The sequence below is a fragment of the Dermacentor andersoni genome, chromosome 3, assembly GCF_023375885.2.
Source record: "Dermacentor andersoni chromosome 3, qqDerAnde1_hic_scaffold, whole genome shotgun sequence".
NCBI classification, from domain to species: domain Eukaryota; kingdom Metazoa; phylum Arthropoda; class Arachnida; order Ixodida; family Ixodidae; genus Dermacentor; species Dermacentor andersoni.
The window spans coordinates 180,965,793-180,971,771 of record NC_092816.1 but is presented as its reverse complement, the minus strand read 5'-3'; the positions used below and the strand labels follow the sequence as shown (position 1 = coordinate 180,971,771).

Here is a 5,979-nt window from a genome sequence, read left to right as displayed (position 1 = left end):
CTGGTGCTGTAAGAGGCTTCGTCTAAAGCGTGCATATGGCTACAAAAATAACGCGTTCTCAACGAAAAGTCTTCATAAAATGTTTCCATTCACGCATACTACAACTTTACTCACCTACAATGCATGACCAAGCCAAGAAAAGCAAGAACATACGACAAACTGTTCGAAAGCGAGCGCGAACCTTTTCGTCTGTCCACCAACTTTAGCGGCCCGCTGATGCTTTTTACGTATCATAGCGTTGTACATGCAATAGCAAGTTCTCACAGTTAAACAAAACATGTTTTTTGTGTAATAATAAAGCTCAAACAGCTTTTTACGTGCTGTTTTAGTTGAAAATGAATATTTGTCACAGACGGAACGGTGCTTGCCAAGCGCGTCTTCAAGGTGTCCTCTCTCTCCGAGAACGATGCCAATCCGAAGTGACAATATACCGGCATTCCCATGCATACCACAGCGCAGCAGCGGCAGATTTCCCTCTAGGTAATGTACTGAGCAACTCTATGATAAAAAATCCCCATGGGGTGAAAATGAAATGAATATTTGATGTTTAATGGTGCAAGGGCCACGCATGGTCAAAGAGCGCCATGTTAGTGTTAATGTTTTCGTAGTGGACTGAAGAATTGTGTGAAGTTAATGTGACGTGGCTGTAAGTGGGCCTAGAAGAGTTGGTGTAAATTGAATGAAAGCTATGCGTGCTAAAATTATAGCAATGACTAATGACGTGTACCATGAACACTAAAATGCATTGCAAAAATATGATGCAACATAGAAAATATGCGATATGTGAAAATTTCCTAGAGCACTACTGCCTCGAGAGAGGCCTTGGAACACAAGGGCGTAGAGGCAAGTGCTTTAGGAAACAACTTTCACAATGGCATTCTCTGAAACGAGGAGGCGCTACGAATGTATGAGGCTAATAACACGAAACACAACATCTTTCATGACACCTAGGACTGCGTGAGTGTGAAGGAGCGGTTCTGGGCCGAGTAGCTCTACAGGATGAAGGGGTATGTGCTGCCGGTATGCTAAGGGAAAGTGTTTCTTTCTCTCAGATTCGGCTTCCCAACACTCCAGGAGGACGTGTAGGACGGTCAGCCTCCCCCCGCATCTACCATAGGTTGGATGATCATTTTCAGTGATCAAAAAATTATAGGTGCCAAATGTGTGTCCTATTCTCAGACGACAAAATAGGACTTCTGTTCGGCGATATTTTCTTGCAGAAGACCAGAAACCTAATTGTGCTTTATTACGTGCAGCTTATTATTTGTTTCCACGTCCCACAAACGTTACCAGTAGTTTCGCAGTTTCCTTCGTAACAAGGGCTTGAGATCTTTGACAGGGACTGCAGCGGTAGGATTAACAGCATGTGATGCAATTGATGTCGCCAACTGGTCCGCCAGAACGTTACCCTCGATGCTGTTATGGCCAGGCACCCAGTATATAATCACATGTTGGTTAGATATATACGCTTTACACAGGACGGAACAGAGTTCATTAATTATTTTTGTGCCTACAGAATTATATCATGGCCTTCACGACACTTAGGGAGTCTGTATGTATAACTGCTTTTAGGAGTGTTGATTTCCGGACATGCTTCATAGCCAAGACTAGTGCGTAGGCCTCGACCGTAAATATACTTGTCTCAAAATGAAATACATGAGATTCCGAGGTGGATGGCCCGACGGCTGCATAGGTCACCCCGGCATTTCGCTTCGAAGCGTCTGTGTACAAAACTGCGCACGAGTGCTTGTGCTGGAATTCTGGGAAATGCATTCGTATTTCGACCTCTCCTGCGTGCTTTGTAAACTCTAGAAAGGATATCTCACATTCTACCACCTGCAACTCTTAGGAGCTCACAGCTTGGTTGGATGCATTAAGCGATGCTCGAGGAGTGGGACATGTATTTCTCCACTAAATTCTCTCACACGTAGCGAAAAAGGCTTCCTTACAGATGAACGATTACGGAAAATGCTAGCACACGTCATATCGTCAATGGTATTAAAACGTAAATCTTCGTGGTCAGAGTGTATTTAAAAAAAAATATGTGATGCTGATGTAACTTCTCTGCGCATGCAGTGACCACTCATTTGATTCTGCATATAAGCCTTCGATAGGGATTGTCCTGAAGGCGCCAGTGGCTACGCGGATACCTAGATGGTCAACAGGATCTAGAACCAGTTGTACGCTCGGAGCGGCAGAGTTACATACGACGACACCATAGTCCAATCGTGATCGAATTATGCCCTTATAAACATTCATCAGACACTTCCTGTCGGTAGCCCATGTTGTGTGGGATAGAATTTTAAGTAAGTTCATTGTCCTTAGACATTTTTCTTTAATATACTTATTGTGCGGAATGAAAGTCAGCCTATAGTCAGGTATAATACCTAGAAATTTGTGTTCTTTGTTGATAGGTATGTGATGTCCACACAGTTGAACACAAGGATCTGGAACCAGGCCTCTCTTTCTTGTGGATAGAACACAAGAACATCTGTGGCATTGAGTTTATTCCGTTTTTCCCCGCCCATTTGGACACCTTTTTCGAGCCCTTGCTGTACCTGTCTCTCAAATACGGCGAGGTTACAGGATTTGAAGCCGATTTGAATGTCGTCGACGTAGATGGAATGGCCATAACTTTTCGCCATGGATGGCTCTTTCCCATGCTACCAAAGCGGACCACAATCGCTTCGTTCCTCGTGTGTGGAAGGTATCCGGCAGCCCAAATTTTGTTGAAGAGAAAGAGTGTGAGTAGCGTAAGTTGTGTGTCAGTGTTTAAGTTTTTGATCAGTTCATACACGATTCGGTCTGGCTCCGGTACATTTGATCTTGCTTGAAATCAATGCAGCTCTCAACTCAGCAACACTGAGTGGCAGGTTATACGCTTCGTCGTGTCTGCATTTACGTACGAATGGCTTAAGTTCTTCTATTTCTTTGTATTTAAGGAAAGAATGAGAATAGTGGATTGAGCTCGACACACGCTCAATGTGTTCCCCAAGAGAGTCTGCCTTATCTTGCATGGTATTCCCTTGGCCGCTCACCAGAGGCAGCGGATGGATTTGTTGCCCTTTTAACCTTCCTAAGCCATTCCGCACGGTTGCCTCTTACGTGTATGAATTAATGCCGGAGAGGAACCTCACCCAACGTTCTCTCTTTGTCTGACGTCGTGTCCGCCTCCCCTGTGATTTAATTTGTTTTAACTGAATTAGATTTTCTGCATTAGGCGATCTCGCAATACGCCCCATGCCTTGTTCTGTCTCTTTCGCGCCTCTGTACATACCTCGTTACACCAGGGAACTCGTCTGCTAAGTGAACCACCATTCGTATGCGGGAAGAGCTTTTCGGCTGCATCAATAATAAAAGCAGTAAAATATGCAGCAGCATCATGATAGTAATATCATTTATAAATTCTCGTGTTAAATAATATGATTCTTTAAAATGCTCCCAATCCGCCGATGCTAATTTCCATCGAGAAATAGGGTGCTCATGAAGGGTTCTAATGCAGATTTTCCCGACGACGAAGAAGAAGCGCTCATCCCTAGTCACAGATCCACTCCGTGATTCCTAGCCAATAACGAAGTGCTAACTACCTCGAACCAAAGTTTTGCTTACATTATAGTGACCGTGAAGGCGAACGGCATCAACCGATACTAGCTGACACCAGAGGTCCGTTTTTCTATGCCACATTTCGTAACTAGTACTACTGCCATCATGCGAAGAATTGCCTGGCTGAGGCATGTTCTGTGGACGCTAGGCCCGACACCGTCTCCCCGACAGCGGCCTGCCGTACTCCTCGGCAGCTGCGGCTCCCCAGCTCCGAGAAGGAGGCGCCCGCTCAAACAACAATGATCGTGGACAATCACATGTGCGCTCAAGTTAAAGGAAAAGAGATATCACCCGAGCAATACCACAACAACGCCGGATAGACACTCGCATGGGAACGCATGTCGAGGCTGCACCAGCAGACCCCCGCCAGCGGCTAGCCCGACGGACCCGGCGGGAGTCAAACAAGCATGGAGTCGAAATTCAACAAGAACGTCAGGGTCTCGGTCATCAAGGCAGCACTCATGCGAGCCATGCCACCGGAAGAAAGCAAGATAGTTGTCAGACTGGACATCGTCAAGAACGGCACCACCACCGTCGTTGTGGCCATACTCGCGGCGGCCATGATCACGAGCGAAGAAAGCGCCGCGGACACCATCTGCCCCAGCACGCAACTGAACATCATGATCGTCAGTACACCGAACGAAGACAACGCGGCAAGGTACGCTAAAGTCCAGGAAATCTCTATTCAAGGCAAGCCCTACGAGGTCAGCCATATCGCACGGCACCTCACGACACCGTAAAGGGCGTCATCAGAGGCATCCCCATCGATGGGAGCGCCGACGAGCTAGACTGAAACATCGTCAAGGAGAGGAACCTACTAGCAGTGGGCGCAAAAAGGATTGGAAGCACGACCACTGCGATCGTGGTATTCCAGAGACCAATGTACCGAACTTTGCCAGATACGGAGTCACCCTGATACCGTGCCGCCTCTACAGAAAATAGATTGACGTTTTCCAGCAGTGCGGCCGAGAGGGACACTGCAAGGACGTGTGCCCGACCCCCACAAACAAGACGTGCCTGGCCTGTGGACTCGCGAACCCTACAGAAGATCATCGCTGTACCCCAAAATGTAAGTTGTGCCGGGACGAACCCCCGACCGGAGACCAAACGTGCAAGGCGAAATACAAGATCCCCTACGTAGTGCGCAAGCGACAGTGGGAGCGCCGTCAGGCCGAACGCCATCTGCTGTGGGAGAGTGATTTCCCGCCACTCGACAAGCAGCCAGCTGCGTGAAAGTCAAGGACCTCATCGAAGAGCCACGCGCCTAAATCCAGAAAGAGCAGCTACTGCAAGAGAAGCCTCAGCAGGAAAAGGTCACTATCACGTGAGCGAGTGAGCTGCGTCGACGCAGAGAAAGGGAATAATATAAGGAACGCGCAGGAAATCACCGAAACCACGAATAAAGAAGATATGAACAAGGTGCCAGAAGCAAATGAGACCCTAAGACAAGAAAACGTGGCGTTCCGAGCGACCATCAGCAACCTCACGAGAGAAATCGCGCAAATCCGTCAGTTACTGCCAGGAAACTCGGAAGTAAGTGAAAAGAAGACAGGAAATATTTAAAGGCTAGAGAGGAAGACGGAGGTTGGAGACGAGATAGCAAAAGGCAACTACCGATTAACCCCGGGTGGGTTGGTCCGGGCATGCCGTCTGCTTGAAGCAAAGGCAATAGGGTGTGTTGCTGCCGCCGAGAGATCGTAGAGGTCCAAACACCCGGTATTGGCTCAACCCCCAGGATCCCCTTTTCCCCGTATACAGCTAAGCCGCGCTGTATTATGATAACAAATTATGATAACAGCTTTTCCTCGGCGTTTTCCACATTACTACCTTTATTCTATGTTACTACTTCATAATTAACGAGAAGAAAGGGGATTAACCAAGGTGCCCGATTTTTATTAGTCATACCATAAGAAGCCAACAAACACTGACACCAAGAACAACATCGGCGAAATTACATGTGCTTAATAAATGAAATAAAGAAACGATAAATTAATGGAAATTAAAGCGGATGAAAAAACAACTTGCCGCAGGTGGGAACCGAACCCACAACCTTCGCATTTCGCGTGCGATGCTCTACCAATTGAGCTACCGCGGCGCTGTTTCCCCATAAACTTTCTTGGGTATTTATGTGTCCTAGTAGAACCCTGGGAGTGTTAAGCCATCGCCACCACTCACAGACCTTGGCGGTGGACGTGGAACGTCCTTTTTGCCACAGGCGTCACGAGAACATGATCTTTTTGGGTGAAGGCAACTAGTCAACAAACACACATATGTACCTGAAGGCATCAATGTAGTACAAGTAATTTACCCTATGTTGTCCTTGGTGTCAGTGTTTGTTGGCTTCTTATGATACTTCATAATTAGACGCTCCAGCCG

General features: G+C 47.0%; 1 non-coding gene across 1 annotated transcript; it reads right to left on the bottom strand.

Moving 5' to 3' along the window:
* Positions 1 to 5,625: 5,625 nt before the first annotated feature.
* TRNAS-CGA (transfer RNA serine (anticodon CGA)) lies at positions 5,626 to 5,698 on the bottom strand. Its single transcript has one exon. It is a non-coding gene; the product is annotated as a tRNA-Ser (tRNA).
* Between the last annotated feature and the right edge of the window lie 281 nt (positions 5,699 to 5,979).